Source organism: Cupressus sempervirens, chromosome 2 (genome assembly GCF_028749045.1).
Source record: "Cupressus sempervirens isolate cs-2001-9-10 chromosome 2, ASM2874904v1, whole genome shotgun sequence".
NCBI classification, from domain to species: Eukaryota; Viridiplantae; Streptophyta; class Pinopsida; order Cupressales; family Cupressaceae; genus Cupressus; species Cupressus sempervirens.
In genome coordinates, this window is record NC_143119.1 from 76605136 (window position 1) to 76620724 (window position 15589).

The 15589-nt window shown below is 35.0% G+C and overlaps 1 protein-coding gene across 4 annotated transcripts in view; it reads left to right on the forward strand.

Moving 5' to 3' along the window:
• The window catches only part of LOC149571121 (nucleotidyltransferase), an 84127-nt gene that overhangs the window by 4193 nt on the left and 64345 nt on the right, over positions 1-15589 (forward strand). The gene's annotated exons all lie outside the window — the stretch shown is intronic.

Genomic DNA, 15589 nt, shown 5'->3' on the forward strand with positions numbered 1-15589 from the left:
TATGAAGACTATGCTGTAAATATTTTTGATAGAAAAGTCAACTTTTATTCTCCTTAGTACCTACCATCTTATTTTCTTCAATGCACCAATCACACACTTATTTACACACCGATTTCAACTTGTCAACAGCAATGATGATGTGTTCTTATCTGATATAATAATGGTTGTAATTTTTGTCCACATCTGTCCAACTCCTTATACAAGGAGAAATCCCATTCTTAAGGTTATTATATCTCAAGTTTTTCTCAGCCTCTTATACACCATTCATGGTTTCTATATCTCACATGATACATGTTATTTGGTATGCAAAATGCAGTTGGAGGCTGCGAAGGGTTATATTAAGAAATTTACAGTGATTAAATACATAGTCGTCTGGTCCTTGACATGGCTAAATTGACAGCCAAGTGGTGTCAGCAGAATAAAGGCCGATACACAACACATACTCATCTGGCCCTTGATCTAGTTAAATTGATTGCAAAGGGATGCCTGCAGAATAAAGACCCATACACCATTACATTTTCAAAATTACAAAAGGATCCCAATTATGGAGGTTATCAAAACCCACCACCTGATTGTATGAAAACAGAGAAAGCGTATAAAGCACAGGCCTGCATCAGTTGTTGTCAAAATTATGTGGGTTTCAGCCCAAAAGCACCCAAGGCTGAGGATGTGTCAAAAAGCTTGCTGTCAAGCTCACATGCACCTTTGAAGCCAAGAACTGAACCAAGGCACCAGAATGCCAAAATCCCAGAGGATCCGCCCTAATGACTAAAAGATTTACTTTTGAACCCCAGAGATTCAAAAAATACAAAACAGAGAGATAAGGAACTCAAGCCATCTCCCAATAGAATACTTTGTAGCAAACGCTTCGTGCAAATCTGTTTATTGCCCATCTAATCGATGCCCATTAGCTTTTGGAGAAAGTCCCAACTAACTGTTGCTCGCTGCCTATGAGGAGCCAGATCAGGCGTTATCATATGGTACTTTTGATGTTAAGTTTACAGTTGTTTTCTTTGACAAGTTCCTTGTAGAGTAAATATGCATGTACAAATAAAGGGTTGGGATATATTATGAAGAAATAGGAATATTATGTGATCTATGTTCATTTAACTGCACGATAAAAGTGATGATTTTTTTTGTAAGTAGGAAATATCTATTTATGAAAGCCAGGAGGTCTGTTGTCGATGGTTATGAGGGTTAGAGTTGACCATAACTTTTAAGTTACCATATTAATATTATTAATGCCCTTATTGCATTGCTGGGGTTAGTACCCCGAATTTAGGAGTCTACATCTAGAGCATCAGAATGTCTTGTTTGAAGCCCTTGGATGCCAAGGAAGAGTCTTGGTGGTTTGGAGGAGAACATCTTACTAAAAGGGCTTAAAATTGAACTTGATGTTTAAGATGGGGATGTTGTGATAAGATTTCCAAATGATGGACAAGAATCTTTTCTATTGTGATAAGATTTCCAAATGATGGAAGAATTGTTTTTATTGTGGGGCCTATGTGCTTTAAAAGTGGATAATCAAAAGGAATATGTGTTGACAAAGAAGAAATTTGGTTGCTTTTGATAGCATTAATCAGGAGGAGCAAGACATTCTTCTAGAATTGCCAAGCACCATCTTTATAATCCTGGCATCTGGTGATTAATTTTCTTTAATGCGAAGAGATACAACCTCAAGGCACCTGTCATAATTGTTGGTATTATGCTTCACAAATGAAGACAGGAGCCTTGAGGTTGATATCTGTATTTCACAGATGTTTGCATTTATCTCAAGAATACATATTACAGGACATGAATGTCCAAGATTTGATAAGCACACAGAAGTATGAACAAGTTTAAATATGCAAAAGCGTGATCAAGTACAAGCATGCATACGTATATGCAAAAAACTCTTCAGGTTGAGAAAATAATAAAACCTGGAAGCAATATTCTCAATAGTAGGCATTACATAGTAAGCTACATGATGACTAATTGCAATCTTACACTGTATAAGGATTCGTTAACCCTGAAAGCTTTTCAATGTCACTTTGTTAGAACCAAAGAAAATAAGGAATGATTTGACAAATCTGTGATGTACCCATATTTTGATTTTACTTTCTCAATGTACATTTATTTTACATTTATGGTAATCTCAAATTTTGGAATATAAAATGTGTGAGTTCGATGAATCTTCCTTGAACAGTTCTGAATAAAAAATTATTTTCTATGTCATCTTGATAAAAATTTCTTAACAAATGAAATGAGTTATTATCTGTCATTTTAAAAAAAGCTTTGTTACTGATTCGGGCGCAGATGCAGATGCGAGAATTGGGTGTGCGGATGCACGATTTTTTTATTTTATTTTTATTTTTTGGGATTTGGATGAGTATTGTTAATGTTAGTGTAGCTTCAGACGGATAAAACACATTGTATATATATATATATATATATATATATTCTTAATCATGACAATAAGCAAATGTTTTTGATAACTAATGAGAGTTAAAGAGACGTGTCTACGGAGACATGCCTCTTAATATCATATACATATGCACTGAGAAGGTAACTTGAAGCACATATAAAATCTAACAATGCTATTACAAGTTGCATCAGTGACAAATCTATTAAAATCAACATGGTATCAGAGCAGGTTCCTTACCAGGCCTGTGAGACTTCAGAAATCTTAAAATTGAACAAACTGTTGCACCGAAAATTTCATATAATAAGAATAGCTTTGGGAATTGTGGAAGATATGACTGAATAATAATTTCCCTTTAATTTGTGAAACAACATTGTTTTTCTGTGAGAATACAGTTTCACCAATGTGAGACCTGACCTAGATGGGACTTGGAGGGGTCAAATGGATTACCCAGTTAGGACATTTTATGAAGAGTTTACAGAGATTTCAGTGCATAAATCGCTGGAGATATATCTGAGCAGTGATACATTGGCCCGTATCGTATTGATCTCTGAACACCACTAGTATCAAAGTCAAAGTTTCATCATATGGCACAAAGATAGTCGCTACATGGCAACATCCAATATATCAATAATTATTTGTCATTTCTCGATGCCATAGAGATTCTATTTGTCCTTTCTAAAGCCAGAAGATGATACACGTGGTGGAAAAGTAGAATGGTGTAACTTTTACTACCAACTGCACCCTTTTTTTATCAAACGTGTTTATCCCTGATATTGGGCCTGGCCTCCTCTATATGGAGTTTGGCATTAGGTTTTGTCATCTTCTTCATTGTGCTCAGGCCTGGTTCTTTATATATCAGGATGAAAAAATAACAACGCAGAAAAAATATATTATTTCATCAGTATTTGGCTCGACCCATTAATCAAGGTGATGGAATATACAAATACAGAAAAAGATGACAGCTGATTGGTAATTGAACAAATAATGCATGGTGAAGGAATATTTGCAGAATAATATGGTCTGACATTATCATAGAAGGAGATTGAATATTAATGAAGGAATAGCCTTGAATGAAGCAAAAATATAAGTCCACAAGATCATTATTTCCCGACGACACATTTGAGACCGGAAAAGATTATATATAAAACAAAGAATAAGGACCAATCGCATCAAATAGGAAGGAGGAAAGAAGTCCCTGGCAATACCCAACATGCAGTGATGTCAGCAGACTGCCCGATAAACATACGAAGAAATATATATAAAGAAATCATATTTAAAAGAGGGAAGGAGATAGTAAAGTTAATGTGGGCGAATTCCATTGGTTCGAGCTATTGACAACTGATTCATATGATAGACAAAGGTGGGGAAATACACCTTTGTAACCTTGTCTTGAATGCCCATGCAGTGAAAAAGAAAATAAACAATATCGTCTTATAAAAAAGGCAATTAAATATTATTTGGAAGGGTAGCCTCTTTATTGGCCCTAACCCCATATTTATATGTGACACACACTTGACATTTCCATCGTGGGTCCCGAAAAATTTATAAATATGATAATATCCCACTTTCCCTTAGAAGGCACCCATGTGGAAGTAGGGACCACTACTTACGTTTATAAGGTGTATGTATTGAAATTATGGTATTAGTCGATTGAAGGTGGGAATAACCTTAGCTACTTGTTTGGAGGAAATATGAAGAGTAATTTCAATTAAGGATATAGGTTTAACTTGTGGACTCGACGACATTTGAAATTTATTAATTTTATTTGTGATTCACTGCATCACAGTGGTAGAAAAAAAATGTTGGACAAGCTTCCGGCTAGATACTTTATTCAATAGTGTTGGAAGAAGATTTGCCATCGCTATTTTTTTTTTGGAAATTACCCTTGGCAGGCCTTGTGTGGAGACACAAAGAAAATGAAGTCAATAACAGTCTGAACGGATGCATTGAGTTATCATCCCCAAAGGCCTTCTCCTATGATACTTTGTTCTATGACAAATATTTGTTTTTGAGCATGTGAATGTTCTCACAACATATTAGCTTGTGTGATTGGAGAAACTGAATCAGGTGTGCTATGTTTCCAATCTGCATAATCTGGTAATCTCTGTTGTGACCACCATCCCTTCGGGGCGAGGGTGTGTTACACTTTGATTTAAGAATAGGGTGGAGATCTGCGGATATAACCATTGGCTTCCAATGTGAGGACATTTATTGATATGGAGATATTGGCTTCTCTAAACTCCACAAAATATTAACTCAGTGCACACGAGTCATTTCTGAAGACCATTTCCATTCACAGCTTCTATTTATACTATGTGATAGTTTGGAGACTTTTGTTTGAAAGGGGGCTGCAGGATCTTGTAGTCACAAAATCGAGTGCTTCATCACCTGCTTGTTTTTATAGTTTGTCAGGTGGCAGTCCTTAATCAATTTGAGCACAAAATTGACTGTCCTTAAAGGTTTGGGAAAGCATTCAAGCTATACAGAGTTCAATGCATTAAATTATGCAGAGAGACCTAATCTAATGTATACAAAGAGTTTGTAACAAACATTTTAACGAAAAATGTAGTCCAACCACTGTTGGATTGCAGATGGAAATGATTTTGATTATGATAGTGACGTGTTTGTTAACTAGAGCTGAAAGCTTGAAATTGATAACTCCTATTGCGTCCTCCCATAGTGCAAATAGACTATGGCTTCAAGGTCTATTAAACTTAAAGAAGTTTTCTATATTTGATGTGATAGAAAATTGTTCAACGGTATAACAGTGGGAATTTTATATTGTGGGGGGGAATATTAACCAATGTTCCATTCCCATTGTTTGACAAATGTTTATATGGATGAATTTTCTGATTTAATGCATATGAACCTTCATTGGAGCAACTTGTATCAAGGATGCACAGATAAGTATTCATTAGCCTTGAGTATTACATTTATCTACTCACTATATTCTCTCTCTTAATTGTGTTTCTATACCTACTATAAGAGTTATTTGCCTTGATCTTGTCCCTTGTCTTTGGAGATATTCTTGCAGGTCAAGAAGGTTGGTACTTTACACATGCTACCAAATATTGTGTAGAACTCAATCTAATGACAGTAACTCCAAAGAAGTTGTGGTCTAGAATTCATTAGTCATCTGATGATCATATTGGATAAAGTGAGGCTCTTAATGCAAATAGTTTGTTGATTGAGATTATGAGTAGCATTCTATATCAAAGAGGGAGCCTAGTAGTTTATTAGTGGCAACCTTGGACAAAGAGAGGGAGCAGATAGAGGATATGTTTTAGTATCTTAAAGGAGTTTGACATTAGACACTTCATAGAGGTAACTTTGAATGAAGAGCTCAAAAGTTGATATTAGATTTAGAGGGAGTTTTGACACTTTATTAGAAGTAACCTTGACAAGGAGGTCAAAAGGTTAGTGTTTCTTTGTAAAGAAGAAGTTCCAAGTGCAATCCCTCGTAATACATTCTTCTCTATGAGAGATAAGTTTGAGGTGAAAACCTTATTCTGATTTGGTTAATAGTGGATGTCATTGTAAAATCCGGTTTTCCCAGGTCTAATTTATCATTCAACATACTCAAGGAATACACTTACTATTTTGTTTCAAAGGAGGACAATTATATCATTCAGGTTCATGTGAATAAGATTTACCGTTAAAAAAAAACAGTTAAACAAAATTTCTTAACTAAATACTAGAAATACCATCAAATTAAGTTACTACAGAAATTGAAAACCACATAACTTGGAAACCTGGGTTCGAATCAAACTAGGGATGCTTCTGCAACCACCCGAGTTAGTCCAGAAATACACTATAACAATTTCATCTAAAAAAATGCTATCTTATAATCAAATGATAATTACAATTAAATACTTCCATTACTTTTAAATTAGGGCATCATATACCATTGTATTAATTAGGGCATCATTTACCATGGATTCAATTAGGGCTTCCGTGATGATGGGTACAATTTAGGACTTCCGCAACGATGGATTCAATTTAGTGCTTTCGTGACCACGGATTCAACTAGGGCTTTCGATACCACAGATTCAATTAGGGCTTCCAATACCACTATATCTTTTAAGGTTCCAGCTGTCACACAATTAATTGGGGCTTTGGATTTCTTTTCCTTCCGATTACTTGTTTGTGACAGTAACTCAAGATTAGAAAATATACTTATATTCGTTATTCATATATATGAAAGTAAAATGATGATAACAATGAAATATTTCAATTTAATCTTACCTCCTCATAATTAAAAATGATTGTACCTGTTTCTGATAAACAAATTGAATGCATGGCTTATCTTTGTTTGACGCATATCCAACATCTTGAGAGAGGTGAAACATTGTCAGGGGCTTAACCACCCAACCTCGGACCACAATATATCCCCACACGATCTCTAACGAGAAAGGCCCCCCCTAATCGGAATTGATAGGGAACATCATTCCATCCACTGAGCATCATGATATATAACACGCCATACGACTTGGTAGCAGGAGATCATCATAACAGGAATATGCATGAGCTATTAATTAATTCATATTAAATGATAAACATTGAAATGTCTTAATTGATACTGGTTCATATTATTGACGATCACCCATCTTTTTGGCTACACAGCTGGGTGAGTCCCAAGTATCCAGAATTCTCAGACCGAACGGTTTTAACAATTATTCAAGAAGATTACATACAATAATTATTTCACTTTCTGTGATTATATTCTTTAAAGATCTCAAAATTGACAACATTCTTCCTGAGTGAAAACATGCATATAGATATGTTTTATGTTTCAATATATGAATACTAATATCAACCTCTTTACCTCCTTACCCTATTCAGGCCTCCAAGCCGGTGATTCCCAGGGGTAATCAGATTAAAGATCACAAAGATATTTTACAACTTTTTCACCATATACTGGCATCTTCGCCTGGTGAATTACTTGGTTATCGGGTTTCAATATCTTCTCTTAGTTATTTATATTATAACAGGATGTAATTGACTTCTAACTGGGATTATAACTTTCTTGCCATTTACCATGAATGATCCAAAGAAATTATTCATACTCGGAAATAAATATAAATGAAAGAAAACATCAGACTTATTTATAATCAGTGCAGTAATAAAAAGACAATCGACAGACTTTTCAAAGGAGACAACATACTTAATAGGTATACAACAGACTTACAAGAAGAACAACAAACTTTATACGTTATTCACTATCATATTATCTCTATAACAAACTTGTAAATGATAATAATCGACAGGCTTAATCATTAATCAATATCTTCTTATCAAATGCTGATACTTAGAAGGGTTACGACCAAAACTAATGGCATAAGAATGAAATCCAAATTAACGGTTTTGAAGTCTTACAAGAAATACGGTAGACTTATGCATTAAATGGGTTGCATCTAATCTTGCTTTCGTGACCAAATCTGGTATCAATTTGCATTTGATGGAATTCTGCCAACCCCGCTATCAGACCGACGGCAAGAGGAAACAGTCTCTTGTTCATTAGAGAAATTATGCAGAATAGAAATTAGTCACATGATTAATGACCACGAAAAGCCATCCAACAAACGTTACACAATGTCAAGCAAGCATAACTTGAAACGACGTCTTCTTTATAAGGATGAACACTAAATTAATAACTGTCGACTTAAGAAATAATACTGCATTCAAACCTTGCAAGAAATGAATATGAAAGAGGGTACACGGGTTGTGGTAGGGTCTTACGTGACTCTGTCGAAAGTCTAAATAAAAAAATAACCTTGATGTTTGGTATGATTCTGCCTACCAGCCCAAAGGTCTGTGGCGTGAAAGAATTCAATCGTTGGCACACTATGAACTCGGGTTCACTCTGAGAATATCTATCAAGGGTTCGATTGCCAAGAAAAATTGAATTTTGAAAGAGGAAGAAGTAGAATGAATCCGACAGCCAAAGAAAATCCATAATATATAGAGTAAGCCTGTCTCTACGGCCACCTACAGTTACAAGATTCATTTCGAATTCCCCAAAAGTCTAAATGAATTTTAAAAACATAAATATTATTAATCATGCCAAACAATAATCGGTTGAAAGCAAGAATAATAAAGAAGAGAATAGAATTAGAAAATTAAAATTCAAAGATTATAATAATATAATTATTATAATCCAAACATTATTATAAAATACAACTTTTTAAATTATTAAATGATAATAGTGCCAAATCATGGTTATATTTAAATGAGTATTTATAAACAATTATTAAACATACTACAACAAAAGATAATTTAAAATCCTTTAAGATATGTTTTATAAATCATTTAATTATTTTAATTAAAATATTTATTAAACAACTCAATTATTATAATTAAACTATTTATTAAAATAACTCATGTGATTCCACAGATGTATTCTGTTCCAAGTTGCTAGGTCCTCTATCTGTCTGCCGAGTGATGATGACGCCTTGCCTAATTCTTTTCTGACAATGCTTCCACCCCTTCGGCATGCTCCCTGCAAGAATTTTCTTCGTAATTAAATTATAAAGATAATCATAAATAATTATAACAATGAACCTTTCATTTGAATTCCCTGAATTTGCGATTAACGATCAACTAACATGTCATCTTCACTTGAAATCATAATGACTAACTATCTTACCATTTCGCCAGATTATATCAAATTAAATTGCCAACTGACTTCATGTGAACCTCAACGTCTATATTTCAAGCTAGGTCAAAAATTGGGATGTAATAGTCATGACAACATCACGTGACAATATTTGTGGTGACTTCATTTAAACTTTTGATGTCATGTGTGTATGAGCCTGCCCCCTATCTACATCCTGAGGAAGTGACGATTGTCAAATGATTATCACTAGTATTTGCATAAGTTATTGGAAGGGTACAATCTTATAATAACTTAAATCATGATATGCATTTTATATGATGTTGAAACAAATCATGATAGATTAATCTTGTAAATCAAAAACTAAGTGTTAGAAGTCTTTCAATTAACGATCTATGAGTTGTTTGTATAGAATCTAGATATATTAAAGGTCCTTGGTGAATATCGTGTGATATTCAGGAGGCCATTACCTTATCAAGTACTTGGTGAATATCAGGTGTTGATAATCTATAGGCCATTACACAGAGTATTTGGTGAATATCATGGGTTGATATTTAGAAGGCCAATACTCATGATATCAAAATGGTGATTCTGATCAAAGATATCCTCAAAAGTTTGCCATTCCTAATTACCAATGGTGTAATATCTATCCTATATTATCCTCCCTAACTAAGAGGGAGTGTTAATGTGAGTGTAGTTTCAGTTGGATAAAGTCCATTGAAGATATATATATATATATATATATATATATATATATATGTATGTATGTATGTATATCACATTCTTAATCATGATAGTAAGCAAATGTTATTGATAACTAATGAGAGCTAAAGAGACATGTCTCTACAGAGTCATGCCTCTTAATATCATATACATATGTATTGAGAAGGTAACTTGAAACACACAAAATCTAACAAAGCAATTACAAGTTACAACAATGACAAATCTATTAAAAATCAACATGTATATATAGATATTATGTGTGATATAATATGATTCAGGCTGAGTCTAATTTCACAAATTTTGAGCTCTTGAAGAGAACTCGTTTGAAGACGAAGTTTGGCAGTTACGTGAACTATATTGGAGAAGTGGTTGCAAGTATGTTGAATACTACTACTAAAGGTACTTGAAGGGTAACGTTCTTATTTGACAAATTGAAGGGGCAAGAGATACTTATGGTCGAATTGTATCTGGGATGTTGTAGAAATCCCAACAATATGGAAACTTATGACCTACCAATAGTTTGGTGGATTGTCCAATCTAGATAATCCATAGAGACTACCTAGATGCAAATGAATTGACTTTTATACAACTAACAAAATCAATGAGGATGGTGATCTATAAGAAGACAAGACAATATTGGTCGATGACGTGCAAGTACATTCATGTTATGGGTAGATTTGTACAAATCCAATGGTTTCCATGCCCGACTCTTGCAAAAAAGTGACTTTTTTGGACTTTTTTGCTTCTTCGCATGTGAAGGCTTTTGGAAGCACCCAGATGCCTTGTGGGAGTCATTTGGATGCGGCCTTCAGGCATCTGGAAGCGTGGGGATGCCTTCCATCCACAAGGTTTCTGCCTTTGGATCCTTCTGCATTCGGATCGTTATTTGGATGCAGTCGGTTCGCTTCTAGTAATAGGAAGCTTGCATCAGCTACTAAGTTTTTAAGTGTGTCAAACATACCATCTTGTTAAGGCAAAACAGAAACTGTGTGCCACTTCAATGATTGCATGTGCTTTTTTCATTGTTTGTCTCCTCCCACTGTTGGCAAATTGGTCAATTCTAATTAAATCAATCCTGAAACTTGTCTTGTGTTTCACATGTTGTTTGATTCATAGTCAAAAGAACCTTGTGTTCAAGAGAATTGAGTTTTGATTCTGTAATAGTTCAGATTTATTATTATGTTTGCTTATGTTTAAGTGCGTCCAGTTCGCTATAATGTCATCCAAGTACAGTGGATGTCGTCTTGTTGCCCACAGTGCAAACTCCTTGCCTTTCAAGTAACTAAAGAACCTTCGGTATATTTCCTTAGGTATATATGATGGAATTATGGCAACACCACACAACTCATAAACATAAACCAGCTTGCAGAGTTTAAAACCTAAAACCATAGTTCTGATAATAAACACATAACACCAAGATTTTTGACATGGGAATCTTTTTAGGGGAAAAACAACAGTGGAGTTGAAACTTGAAACCCACAAGATGATGTAAAACACTATATCTTGTTAAAGGTATTACAATGGGAATCTACTTGCATTCAGACCAGGCACACTGCCTAGAGCTTGCTGCTCAAATAAAATAAAGGAATCACTGCCTTACAGTTTTATATGGACTACAATCCACACTGGACAACAATCTGCATGTCATGAACTGTCTGATAGCATCTCTTTATGCTAGGTTAGCTCCAGTGAAATACATTAGATCTCTACCTCAGTTATAGATTTTAGTCATACCTCTTTGCACATTCGTCAATATATGCCTTTGTATCTCCCACACGCACCTTCACAATTACAAATTATTACATTTATAAATACAACTCATCACCCTTGAACAAATAAACAAGGTCAGCCTCAAACTAAACACCTAGCTGCAAATATTTAATCAAATGTAATGCAATCTTCAATGTGATCCATTGAATGTCGGGCAATGATCCATATCCTCATCCTTGAACACACAACAACATCAAGAAACATGCCTCGATGCATCACAACACACTATACCATCATGTTGGCCAAGAACATGAAGAACATCAGAGCATTTCTAGAAAATCCTTAAATGTGATCACACTAATCAATGCGATGCAACAACATGAATACAACACGACCATGAAAAATTGACAAGCACCATGAAATACCATAGTAACATCGATAACACCTATCTGCGAATTGGACACCATCTCTAAATTATTCATCAAGAACACTTACAAAAACTATTGTCAATCAAGAAATATAGCTTGCGATCCCCAAAATCATGAACCAATCATGTCAAGGACACAAATCCAAGTCCTGAACAGCCATAAGGTCCACGACCAAAGCTATTGCATACTGATCCACACTAATCTGTTTTCTATCACTCTGTCCTTTCTTGAAAATGCAAAATAGTAGTCTCTGATGTTATAACTCACTGAATTTTCAATGCGTTCCTTCGTAAATTGACATAAGCCAACTACAAACATCCCTCGAACCATCTGTGCGTTTGCTGCACCTGATCGTCAATAGAGTAGCCATAGGGAACAAATCTGTTCTCTGAACATTCCTGCAACATCTCTGCAACAATGTCTCATACAAAGAAATAGGTTGACATTAATGACAACACATCTCTCAAATATCTGATAACATCTTTGACAATATAACAGTTTGGGTTTACACTGGACACATCAAGGCAATAGTGCTTATTGTTTTGGATTAAAGTTATTACCCAACCCCACTGGTATGTGTTGTTTCTAACTGTAAGTTAGCAGAATTGGTATCTTTAATTATCAAATGTTGGTAAAATTTTTTTATATCGGGAGAATAGACAACGGGAATAAAGAGTTTCCCCTTAGTAAGGAAAGATTTGAGTTTGTATACCCTGCAGTCGTTAAAACAATCATGAAGGAGGCTGCATTACCAAAATAAAGAGTTCCCTCTTAGCAAGGAAAGATTTAAGTTTGCTTGCCCTGCAGTCGTTAAAACAATCGTGAAGGAGGTTGCATTACCAGCATACAGATGTAGCTCATTCTGTAAACAAGTTGTTCCAAAATTTCTAATTCAAGAATGATAAGGGTACGTGTTGACTCTAACTGTAAGTTAGCAGCATTGGTATCTTTAATTATCAAATGTTGGTAGAAATTCCTTCTATTGGGAGAACAGACAACGGGAACAAAGAATTTTCCCTTAGTAAGGAAAGATTTGAGTTTGTTTACCCAGCAGTCGTTAAAACAATCATGAAGGAGGCTGCATTACCAGAATAAAGAGTTCCCCCTTAGCAAGGAAAGATTTGAGTTTGCTTACCCTGCAGTTGTTAAAACAATTGTGAAGGAGGCTGCATTACCAGCATACAGATATAGCTCATTCTGTAAACAAGTTGTTCCAAAATTTCTAATTCAAGAATGATTATAAAAAGGTTCATGGAGACAAGTTACCTTACTGGTTGATAAACAACGTTCATTCAAAGAGAATAACCCCTCTTTTAATCACTGAACTCAACAATGGTTAAGGTGCTACGAATGAAACAACAACACTTACCCATTTACTAAGTTCTTTCTGAGAACACAACTTCCCTCTAACAGAACTCCTTAACTAAGGCTTCTTTCGGCCATAAGAAAAACTAATTAAATAAAGCTTATTACTTCTTCAAGGATGGCCACTCAGAAATTTCTTACTGAGAAAAAGAAAAGCAACCACGACACTTTATTTTAAACTTGGCATGATATGCTGAGATAAAAGGGTTCTCTCAGTCGAGCTACGTATAAAATGGAATGCCATTGTTGAAATTATGGTAGCTGTGATAGAAGTTATTCATTATTGATAAATAGGAAGTGGCGTTATGTAACTGCCATTATCCTACTTCATGCTTCGTCAATACCCTCTTGGTCTACTAAAGTCTCATGTGGACAGTCACCGTGGGATTCTTTGAGCAGTATGCATTTATCATAAGTGGTGATTTGTAGCTGATGTCCATGTCTTCCGTGGATGGAACTTAACGTTTTTGGGAAAAGCAATTTAAAGAAGAAAAGATCTGTGCAGGTAATTCTATCTATTGTGAGTATTGATGAATATGTTGCAGTGCAGCAGTATAATTATCGTCTGATTCTTTGTTAAAGCCTTCATTATTTATATATCTCTCAGCAGAGCAGGGGTGAGCTTATTATTTTAAGAGAGATGTTATTATGCCCGTGTCAGGTATCTTGTTATCTGATTTTTACGGAACCATGTGTCACTCCACCATATGTGAAAGGATAGCAAATTATGTGACTGTACAAGGTTGTTAATAGTTATTATCTCTGATAGCAGGTGCTGTGTCTGAATCAGATTTATTTGGTGTATGATCTTGGTGACATTTCACTGTGTATATTATCTTTCTTTTGTCTTGAGTACCTGCGAGGCTGAGTGAAGATGTGATTATTCTGATAAAGCTTGTGAGCTTTGTATTGAGCTCCATTGATTATTTATTAGGTGAAGCTTTTCTGGGCGTGGCTTGGTTTTCCCTTCAAGTTGGAGGGTTTTTGCAGGACAAATAATCAAGACATCTGTATACTTTTCTGAGTTTCTGTTTATTGCTGTTATCATATTCTGGCTCAAAACATTAACATGGTTTCAGTAAAGATCCCAGACCAGAATTATTCTAGCCGTGTTTAGGTGGCAGAAGTATATACCAGATCTTATGTCAGTTATAGCAGTCAGTTTTCAAAGATATATCAGAGGTGGTGATAAATGCTCCATGATCATCTACCAAAACTTAGCATTTCACTCCCAATGGGTCATGGAGATCACCTTGGAGGGAACATTTATAGTGCTAATATGGTGAAAGAGACCATGTTGCTGTTAGCAGGGAAAGATATGGAGATCAAAATCTGAAAAGACAATCAAGAGATAAGTTTTTCATATCCTTGAATATTGATCATGAATTTTATGTAATTAATATAAATATTTGTTACAACTTTGGGAATATTGTATGCTTCTAGCATTGATCTGTATATTTCTCTCAATGATTAGTTTGATTTAATGAACTATTTCTAATCCCCCTAAAAATGCTTCTAGGACGAATCAAGAATCAATAGGATGATGAGAGATTACATGCAAAGTCATATTTGCTATAGAAATTAGGGGAATGTTGCTTGCAATCATGAGACTAAACTGGTGGCACATTAACTTCATTAAAGAGGGAGAACATATACAGATTGTATTTGCATTCAGAGGAAGAAATAAGACTCAGAAGGGAGCTTGTGTGGCAGAGGAAGAGTGCCATGTCCTTTGCAGAGGATCTGTAAGCTTGTGTAGCATGTGACTACCAAAGCCATTTGTTGGACATACACTGGAGCCAATTTCTTGGTATTGTGATAATGAAAGCTATGAGAATGTTGTTCTCAGCTGAGAGGAAGTCTCAACATTCAAATGTTTTTTTTTTTGTGTGTGCTTTAGTGAGTTATTCTTTGTGAGGGAGAAGTTCGAGGTGAAATCCCTTGGTAACGAGTTCTTTTCCGTGAGAGAAGTTTGAGGTGAAGTCTTTGTTAATGAGTTCTTTGTGAGAGAGGTTTGAGTTAAAATCCCTCTTTAATGAGTTCTTCTCTGCAAGAGAAGTTTTAGGTGAAATCCCTTGTTAATGAGTTCTCTGTGAGAGAAGTTCGAAGTGAAATATCTTGTTCCACCCGCTAGGAGTAGCCATGGTGGAAGTCGTGTGTGACTCCATGACTTTATATATATATATATATATATTTTTTTTTATAATTCACCTTCTAGGTTAGCTATGGTGAATATTGTTATGCTGAGGTAACATTTTATATAGAGAAAATCTGCGATGAGATTTTTGTTGACATCTTTTTGGTTGCAGCTCCATTGTGCTTGTTAGAATGAGACTCACTATGACA